This window comes from Symphodus melops (assembly GCF_947650265.1).
Source record: "Symphodus melops genome assembly, chromosome: 9".
Classification (NCBI taxonomy): Eukaryota; Metazoa; Chordata; class Actinopteri; order Labriformes; family Labridae; genus Symphodus; species Symphodus melops.
In genome coordinates, this window is record NC_136699.1 from 26,720,396 (window position 1) to 26,732,895 (window position 12,500).

Genomic DNA, 12,500 nt, shown 5'->3' on the forward strand with positions numbered 1-12,500 from the left:
CCAGAGGTCAAGGGTCACAGAGCTGCAGTAGGGACTTTAAGGTGCTGCTGTGACTGAACCTGCTCATGCAGACTGTTGATCATTTCCTGTTTGGTCATGTGACTCCACCACTGAGCCACAGCTCTCACTCTGCTCTTTCATCTCTCAGAGTCGAAGATCTTTGAAGTCCGTCGATGGCGGTTCCATTTTGGATCTACCTCGAAACAGGCAAAGAGGCGGGGCTTATTAAATGCTAGCACACACACAGTGTGTCAATCAGGAAATGGGCTGTTCAGAACAAACCTGCAGTGTTTTCACTCTTTGCAAACCTACGAGGAGGACGGCTGTTTCAACGGGAGCTTACCATCGACAGAGCGTGTTTTTAACGCCTCCATCCTTGGAGGATGTGTGTGTGTGGCTCTTAGTGCTTTCTTATCCTGTAAACAAACTGCTGCTGTTTAAAAGCCCACTTCTCATTATTGGTACCAGCGGAGTGACCGGCATTAAAGAGCGCGTTAACAAACCCCTGCTGGTCGATTACGGCCTCAGTGCGCCACTGAAAGCCTCCTGATTACCCCTCCAGGGCTGATCTGACTCCATCACGTTAAACGGAGCTGATCGCTCCATGTTTGACGCTCACTGACCCGCACGTGTTGAAAACTCTCCTCACCTGTGTTCCTCCCAGCGCAGCGGGTCAGCCGGGTCACAGTTACCAGTCCAGACATGAAATCTATGAGCTTCCTGAGGCTGTAAATTCACTCTCACACATCCAGTTATCTCAAAGGCCAAGCATTCAGACCCCCAGGTGTCGTAAATCTCGCTCCCTTTCTCCCAGACAAGCCAGACACCGGGATTACAATTCCACATCCATCGCTCACACTAAAGCCCCTAATTCCCCGTTACACAAAGCAGAAACAACCCCCGCTCACAAGAGCTCCAACACGTCAAGAGACGGGGAGAAAGAAGGAGTTTGGAAAGTATTTTGTAACGGAGCCAACGGCCTGCAGTGACTTTGCAGAGCTTTGATGAATAGAAGCTGCTGCAGCTCGACTTCACGCATCATCCCGGAGAATCCAGCTCAAAGCTGCTCCTGATGTGCCTATTAACACTGTTAATTACCTGCAATTAGCTCAGCCCCACACCTGAGCATATGCCCCGCTGACACACACACACACACACACACACACACACGGCGCTCCTTCATGGAGGGGGTTCAGCACTGCACTCACTGACTGCAGTGTTTTGATTTATATCGGATTCATTCCTCTTTTTTAAGCATCATTTGCTGAACTCTTATTGATTTGACATTGATTTGATTATTTTGAACTTTATTGCAGACCAATAATTCAAACTCCAAAAAATAAATAATCTGCAATGTTCCCGTCAAACACGTGGAGCTGCCCACAGCTCGGTGTGACGGATGTGTTGTTTGGTCTTCACATGATGAAGATGATGTGGAAGACGTCATGATGAAGCCGTGCAGGACGGCTTGGTTCTGTGTGTAGTGTGTGTGTACTGTGTGGTTCTGTGTGTAGTGTGTGTGTACTGTGTGGTGCTGTGTGTAGTGTGTGTGTGCTGTGTGGTTCTGTGTGTAGTGTGTGTGTGCTGTGTGGTTCTGTGTGTAGTGTGTGTGTACTGTGTGGTGCTGTGTGTAGTGTGTGTGTGTGTGTGGTTCTGTGTGTAGTGTGTGTGTACTGTGTGGTGCTGTGTGTAGTGTGTGTGTGTGTGGTTCTGTGTGTAGTGTGTGTGTGTGTGTGTGTGGTTCTGTGTGTAGTGTGTGTGTACTGTGTGGTTCTGTGTGTAGTGTGTGTGTGCTGTGTGGTTCTGTGTGTAGTGTGTGTGTACTGTGTGGTGCTGTGTGTAGTGTGTGTGTGCTGTGTGGTTCTGTGTGTAGTGTGTGTGTGCTGTGTGGTTCTGTGTGTAGTGTGTGTGCTGTGTGGTTCTGTGTGTACTGTGTGGTTCTGTGTGTAGTGTGTGTGTACTGTGTGGTTCTGTGTGTAGTGTGTGTGTACTGTGTGGTTCTGTGTGTAGTGTGTGTGTGCTGTGTGGTTCTGTGTGTAGTGTGTGTGTGCTGTGTGGTTCTGTGTGTAGTGTGTGTGTACTGTGTGGTTCTGTGTGTAGTGTGTGTGTACTGTGTGGTTCTGTGTGTAGTGTGTGTGTACTGTGTGGTTCTGTGTGTAGTGTGTGTGTGCTGTGTGGTTCTGTGTGTAGTGTGTGTGTGCTGTGTGGTTCTGTGTGTAGTGTGTGTGTGCTGTGTGGTTCTGTGTGTACTGTGTGGTTCTGTGTGTAGTGTGTGTGTGCTGTGTGGTTCTGTGTGTAGTGTGTGTGTAGTGTGTGTGCTGTGTGGTTCTGTGTGTAGTGTGTGTGTAGTGTGTGTGCTGTGTGGTTCTGTGTGTACTGTGTGGTTCTGTGTGTAGTGTGTGTGTGCTGTGTGGTTCTGTGTGTACTGTGTGGTTCTGTATGTAGTGTGTGTGTGCTGTGTGGTTCTGTGTGTAGTGTGTGTGTACTGTGTGGTCCTGTGTGTAGTGTGTGTGTACTGTGTGGTTCTGTGTGTAGTGTGTGTGTGCTGTGTGGTTCTGTGTGTAGTGTGTGTGTGCTGTGTGGTTCTGTGTGTAGTGTGTGTGTACTGTGTGGTTCTGTGTGTAGTGTGTGTGTACTGTGTGGTTCTGTGTGTAGTGTGTGTGTACTGTGTGGTTCTGTGTGTAGTGTGTGTGTGCTGTGTGGTTCTGTGTGTAGTGTGTGTGCTGTGTGGTTCTGTGTGTAGTGTGTGTGTACTGTGTGGTTCTGTGTGTAGTGTGTGTGTACTGTGTGGTTCTGTGTGTAGTGTGTGTGCTGTGTGGTTCTGTGTGTAGTGTGTGTGTACTGTGTGGTTCTGTGTGTAGTGTGTGTGTGCTGTGTGGTTCTGTGTGTAGTGTGCGTGTACTGTGTGGTTCTGTGTGTAGTGTGTGTGTGCTGTGTGGTCCTGTGTGTAGTGTGTGTGCTGTGTGGTTCTGTGTGTAGTGTGTGTGTGCTGTGTGGTTCTGTGTGTAGTGTGTGTGTAGTGTGTGTGCTGTGTGGTTCTGTGTGTACTGTGTGGTTCTGTGTGTAGTGTGTGTGCTGTGTGGTTCTGTGTGTGGTGTGTGTGTACTGTGTGGTTCTGTGTGTAGTGTGTGTACTGTGTGGTTCTGTGTGTAGTGTGTGTGGTTCTGTGTGTGGTGTGTGTGTACTGTGTGGTTCTGTGTGTAGTGTGTGTGTGTGTGGTTCTGTGTGTGGTGTGTGTGTACTGTGTGGTTCTGTGTGTAGTGTGTGTGTACTGTGTGGTTCTGTGTGTGCTGTGTGGTTCTGTGTGTGGTGTGTGTGTGTGTGTGGTTCTGTGTGTAGTGTGTGTGTGTGTGTGGTTCTGTGTGTGGTGGGACAACAGCTCAAAGAACCAAAGCTTTGTTCTGCCGACACGTCAGAGTCCATGAAGGAAGGCGAGGGCTGCTTAGAGCCGTGCTCTGGTTCCTCTCACTGATTGGTCCCTGGGTCCTAGCGACGCTACATATGCTCGCAGTGCTTCAGCAGCTCTGTGTTGGCTCCCTGTGAAGAAGCTAAACTGGTAATAGATTACTGGTCACCATGATAAAACAGATGGTCTCTTTTGTTTCCAGTCGTAGCGACGCAGAGCAACATTTTCGACTCATTTATTCTCCTTCATCTCGGAGCGCCGCTCAAAGCAGATGGTAACTTTTAGACGGCGACGGCCAAATTTGCACATATCCAGTGCCAGAGGAGTTTTTTATAAAGGACACGGCACACGCTCACACTTCTATCCAATCACACGCAGCCGCCGAAATAATCCTCCCAGCTCCACTTTCAGACTCACAAACACATCGCAACATGAACCGCCTCTGCACCTGTGACACACGCCGCACATGCACGCCGCACATACATACAACAAACATACACGCCACACATGCACACGCCGCACATACACACGCCACACATACACACGCCGCACATACACACGCCGCACATACACGCCGCACATACATACAACAAACATACACGCCACACATGCACACCGCACATGCACACGCCACACATGCACACGCCACACATGCACGCCGCACATACACACGCCGCACATACATACAACAAACATACACGCCACACATGCACGCCGCACATGCACACGCCACACATGCACACGCCACACATGCACACGCCGCACATGCACGCCGCACATACGCACGCCGCACATACACGCCGCACATGCACGCCGCACATACACGCCGCACATACACCCAGGCACACACAAACTTGCTGCACACACACACTGCACCTACACACACACATGCTGCACACACACACACACTCTGCATACACACACACACACTCTGCATACACACACACACACACTCTACACACACACACACACACACACACACACACTCTGCACACACACACACACACACTCTACACACACACACACACACACACACTCTGCATACACACACACACACTCTGCACACACACACACACACACACTCTACACACACACACACACACACTCTGCATACACACACACACACTCTGCACACACACACACACACACACACTCTACACACATACACACACTCTGCATACACACACACACGTTGCACACACACTCTGCATACACACACACACTCTGCATAAACACACACACACTCTGCACACACACACACTCTGCATACACACACACACACTCTGCACACACACACACACACTCTGCACACACACACACACACACACACACACACTGCACACACACACACACACACACACACACTCTGCATACACACACACACACACACACACACTCTACACACACACACACACTCTGCGCACACACACACACACACACACACACACACTCTGCACACACACACACACACTCTGCACACACTCTGCACACACACACACACACACACACACACACTCTGCACACACTCTGCACACACACACTCTGCACACACACACACACACACACACACACACTCTGCATACACACACACACACTCTACACACACACACACACACACACACACACTCTGCGCACACACACACACACACACACACTCTGCACACACACACACACACACACACACTCTGCATACACACACACACACACACTCTGCACACACACACACACACACTCTGCACACACACACACACACACTCTGCACACACACACACACACTCTACACACACACACACACACACTCTGCGCACACACACACACACACACACTCTGCACACACACACACACACACACACACTCTGCATACACACACACACACACACACACACTCTGCACACACACACACACACACACACTCTGCACACACACACACACACACACACACACTCTACACACACACACACACACACACACACACTCTGCACACACACACACACACACTCTGCACACACACACACACACACACACACACACACACACTCTGCACACACACACACACACACACACACACACTCTGCACACACTCCACACACACACACACACACACACACACACACACACACACACACACATACACACACTCTGCACACACACACACACACACACACACACACACACACACACACACACTCTGCATACACACACACACACACACACACTCTACACACACACACACACACACACACACTCTGCACACACACACACACACTCTACACACACACACACACACACTCTGCGCACACACACACACACACACTCTGCACACACACACACACACACACACACACTCTGCATACACACACACACACACACACTCTACACACACACACACACACACACACACACTCTGCACACACACACACACACACTCTGCACACACACACACACACACACACACACACACTCTGCACACACACACACACACACACACACACACTCTGCACACACTCCACACACACACACACACACACACACACACACACACACACACACACACACACACACACACACACACACACTCTGCACACACACACACACACACACACACACACACACACACAGGGATGTTGAGCCATAGAAACACATTATGATGCAGGAAGTTGCTAGGGAACCCGTGTTGAATGGCTTGCAGCTTTAGCGTGTTAGCACGGCTGCTTCGCCTCTAGGTATGGCTGCGATTTGAGATTTGGCCGGCGAGGTGCGAGCGGCGAGGAGATAAGGGCGCAGAAAGCAGCACTCAGCAGGGATCAGGCTGAGGGGAGAAAACAGGCGCAGAGCCTGATCCTATTCCACCCGTCCAGATGTGTTTCCTGTTTTCTTCTTCATGTCAATGTGAGCGCTCGCTGGAACCTCCACACACACACTGTTCCTTCACTAACACACACACACACTGTTCCTTCACTAACGCACACTAAACACACACACACAACTCAACACACACACACACACTGTTCCTTCACTAACGCACACACACACTGTTCCTTCACTAACGCACACACACACTGTTCCTTCACTAACGCACACTAAACACACACACACAACTCAACACACACACACACACTGTTCCTTCACTAACGCACACTAAACACACACACACAACTCAACACACACACACACACTGTTCCTTCACTAACGCACACACACACTGTTCCTTCACTAACGCACACACACACTGTTCCTTCACTAACGCACACACACACTGTTCCTTCACTAACACACACACACACTGTTCCTTCACTAACGCACACTAAACACACACACACACAACTCAACGCACACACACTGTTCCTTCACTAACGCACACTAAACACACACACACACTGTTCCTTCACTAACGCACACTAAACACACACACACACTGTTCCTTCACTAACGCACACTAAACACACACACACACTGTTCCTTCACTAACGCACACTAAACACACACACACAACTCAACACACACACACACACACTGTTCCTTCACTAACGCACACACACACTGTTCCTTCACTAACACACACACACACTGTTCCTTCACTAACGCACACTAAACACACACACACAACTCAACACACACACACACACTGTTCCTTCACTAACGCACACTAACACACACACACACACACACACACACACACTCTGCACACACTCTGCACACACACACTCTGCACACACACACACACACACACACACACACTCTGCATACACACACACACACTCTACACACACACACACACACACACACTCTGCGCACACACACACACACACACACACTCTGCACACACACACACACACACACACACTCTGCATACACACACACACACACACTCTGCACACACACACACACACACTCTGCACACACACACACACACACTCTGCACACACACACACACACTCTACACACACACACACACACACTCTGCGCACACACACACACACACACACTCTGCACACACACACACACACACACACACTCTGCATACACACACACACACACACACACACTCTGCACACACACACACACACACACACTCTGCACACACACACACACACACACACACTCTACACACACACACACACACACACACACACTCTGCACACACACACACACACACTCTGCACACACACACACACACACACACACACACACACACTCTGCACACACACACACACACACACACACACACTCTGCACACACTCCACACACACACACACACACACACACACACACACACACACACACACACATACACACACTCTGCACACACACACACACACACACACACACACACACACACACACACACTCTGCATACACACACACACACACACACACTCTACACACACACACACACACACACACACTCTGCACACACACACACACACTCTACACACACACACACACACACTCTGCGCACACACACACACACACACTCTGCACACACACACACACACACACACACACTCTGCATACACACACACACACACACACTCTACACACACACACACACACACACACACACTCTGCACACACACACACACACACTCTGCACACACACACACACACACACACACACACACTCTGCACACACACACACACACACACACACACACTCTGCACACACTCCACACACACACACACACACACACACACACACACACACACACACACACACACACACACACACACACACACTCTGCACACACACACACACACACACACACACACACACACACACAGGGATGTTGAGCCATAGAAACACATTATGATGCAGGAAGTTGCTAGGGAACCCGTGTTGAATGGCTTGCAGCTTTAGCGTGTTAGCACGGCTGCTTCGCCTCTAGGTATGGCTGCGATTTGAGATTTGGCCGGCGAGGTGCGAGCGGCGAGGAGATAAGGGCGCAGAAAGCAGCACTCAGCAGGGATCAGGCTGAGGGGAGAAAACAGGCGCAGAGCCTGATCCTATTCCACCCGTCCAGATGTGTTTCCTGTTTTCTTCTTCATGTCAATGTGAGCGCTCGCTGGAACCTCCACACACACACTGTTCCTTCACTAACACACACACACACTGTTCCTTCACTAACGCACACTAAACACACACACACAACTCAACACACACACACACACTGTTCCTTCACTAACGCACACACACACTGTTCCTTCACTAACGCACACACACACTGTTCCTTCACTAACGCACACTAAACACACACACACAACTCAACACACACACACACACTGTTCCTTCACTAACGCACACTAAACACACACACACAACTCAACACACACACACACACTGTTCCTTCACTAACGCACACACACACTGTTCCTTCACTAACGCACACACACACTGTTCCTTCACTAACGCACACACACACTGTTCCTTCACTAACACACACACACACTGTTCCTTCACTAACGCACACTAAACACACACACACACAACTCAACGCACACACACTGTTCCTTCACTAACGCACACTAAACACACACACACACTGTTCCTTCACTAACGCACACTAAACACACACACACACTGTTCCTTCACTAACGCACACTAAACACACACACACACTGTTCCTTCACTAACGCACACTAAACACACACACACAACTCAACACACACACACACACACTGTTCCTTCACTAACGCACACACACACTGTTCCTTCACTAACACACACACACACTGTTCCTTCACTAACGCACACTAAACACACACACACAACTCAACACACACACACACACTGTTCCTTCACTAACGCACACTAAACACACACACACACAACTCAACACACACACACACTGTTCCTCCACTAACGCACACTAAACACACACACACAACTCAACACACACACACACACACTGTTCCTTCACTAACGCACACTAAACACACACACACAACTCAACACACACACACACTGTTCCTTCACTAACGCACACTAAACACACACACACAACTCAACACACACACACACACTGTTCCTTCACTAACGCACACTAAACACACACACACAACTCAACACACACACACACACTGTTCCTTCACTAACGCACACTAAACACACACACACAACTCAACACACACACACACTGTTCCTTCACTAACGCACACTAAACACACACACACAACTCAACACACACACACACTGTTCCTTCACTAACGCACACTAAACACACACACACAACTCAACACACACACACACTGTTCCTTCACTAACGCACACTAAACACACACACACAACTCAACACACACACACACACTGTTCCTTCACTAACGCACACTAAACACACACACACAACTCAACACACACACACACTGTTCCTCCACTAACGCACACTAAACACACACACACAACTCAACACACACACACACACTGTTCCTTCACTAACGCACACTAAACACACACACACAACTCAACACACACACACAACTCAACACACACACACACACACACTGTTCCTTCACTAACGCACACTAAACACACACACACAACTCAACACACACACACACACTGTTCCTCCACTAACGCACACTAAACACACACACACAACTCAACACACACACACACACTGTTCCTCCACTAAAGCCCAGGAAATAATTAGACAGAGCTCGGGGGATTTGGAAAAGTGTAAAGAGAGAACGAGGGCTGTGTGAGTGAGGTCAAAGACATGGGAAATGTTTGTTAGGATGCACACACACACACACACACACACACACACACACACAAACAACTCAACACACACACACACACACACACACACACACACAAACAACTCAACACACACACACACACACACAAACCACTCAACACACACACACACACACACACACATACACACAAACAACTCAACACACACACACAAACAACTCAACACACACACACACACACACACACACACAAACAACTCAACACACACACACAAACCACTCAACACACATGCACACACACACACACACACATACACACACACACACACACACAAACAACTCAACACACACACACACACACACACACACACACACACACACACACACACAAACAACTCAACACACACACACACATACACAACTCAACACACACACACACACACACACAAACCACTCAACACACACACACACACACACACACATACACACAAACAACTCAACACACACACACAAACAACTCAACACACACACACACACACACAACTCAACACACACACACAAACCACTCAACACACATGCACACACACACACACACACATACACACACACACACACAAACAACTCAACACACATACCACTCAACACACACACATACACACACATACACACACACAAACCACTCACCACACACACACACACACACACACACACACATACACACAAACAACTCAACACACACACACAAACAACTCAACACACACACACACACACACAACTCAACACACACACACATACACAAACAACTACCTCCCTCAGTCCAGTCACATGCTGTTTACCTGCTGACTCTGAACTGTCTGCAGGTGTGAGTGTGAGTCTGTCTCTGTATGTCCGCTCTGTGATTGACAGGCCGTGGTGTAGCCCCGCCTCTCATCCAATCAGAGCCGGGATTGGCTGTAGCCCCCTGTGAGCCTGAAGCAGCCGTTCGGTGATGGTTTAGGTTTTTCTCTTTAGGTAGCAGGAGAAAACAGGAAGCAGCCGAGGTCGGCCGGGTCATCAATTAAAGCTGCAAACACACAGGTAGAGTTCATTAAACAGGGATTTATGCAGGACGCCTCTTATTGCTGAAACAGTCACTGTTTGATGCTCTTTTTTAATCACTTTCCTTATTTCCCCGGAGAGCAACAAACCAATTTCATCCTCCTGGTTTTTTTTTGTTGTTTTTTTTTTGGAAAGACTGCGAGTCATTTTTCCACGGTGCGTAACAATGTGAAGTCAGGTAAGGTAAAGATCTTCAGGGGGAACAAAACACTTTGCTCATCCTCATGCAAACACAACTTGCTCACAGAGCGCCTCCATGCTGACGTGCAAATGTCACAAAGTTAGACAAAGAAGCTTCACAGAGTGTGTGTGGGGACGGCAGCCTCTCATGATGGGATTCATTGACTCCAGTTATAATGAGGTTATTAAATTAACATCCAATTTCCTCCTAATTACACGAGGACGCAGCATGTGAGTGAGGAAGTCATGAGTCTGTACAGCAGGCTGCTGCTCTGTCACACACACACACATATGATAAAGGTCAGAGCGCGCACACACACACACACAGGAATGCACGCACAGCAGGCAGTCAGCTCATGATGATATTAACATCAGAAGCTGAATCCAGGAGAACATTTGAATTTTACTTTCTCACATCGACCTGCCAAGAGTCACAATTTGGATGTAAAAATATGTATATGTGCCTTATACACACACACACACACACACACACACACAGAGTTTGGCATGACACAATATCTCATTTCATGGCTTGGCCGGGAAAAGCCTAAAAAACAGGCAATGTGAGAAAGCTCAGCCTTTTCCACCTCTGAAGCGGATCTGCTGGTGTGTGTACTCAGAAATGTTTAACACCCCATGCAACAATGTAAATTGGACACCCTTTGGAGGTGGTAGGAGCAGGGAGGGAGTGTGGAGCTTTAAAGTGAGTGTGTGTGTGTATGTGTGCGGCAGAGAGAGAGAGAGAGAGAGCAGGTCATTTCCATAGCAAAGGCTGCTCCTCCTGCAGTAAACATGGCCTTTCTGCCTCCCTGAAGCCAGCGCTCTGAGTGTCAGCGTCTTCTTTCTCACAGACACCTCCGCTAATTGAGAGCCCTTTTTGTCGGGATGAGGCCCGGCCATCCGGGAAGTGGTAACAGAATGTGAGCTGTCCTCAGAGGGGCCTGCAGGACCCCGAGGATCCCCTCTGACAAGCCTGTAAGCCTCTCCTCAGACTCGGGCTGTCTGGATCCCCCAATTACCACTTCTGCTGTCTGCCCTCGTCTTCTTCTCCTTTTCTCATTTCCCTTCATTTATCCTCTTCAATCCATCCTCCTTTTCTTCTTCACTTCACCTCCATCTTTCTG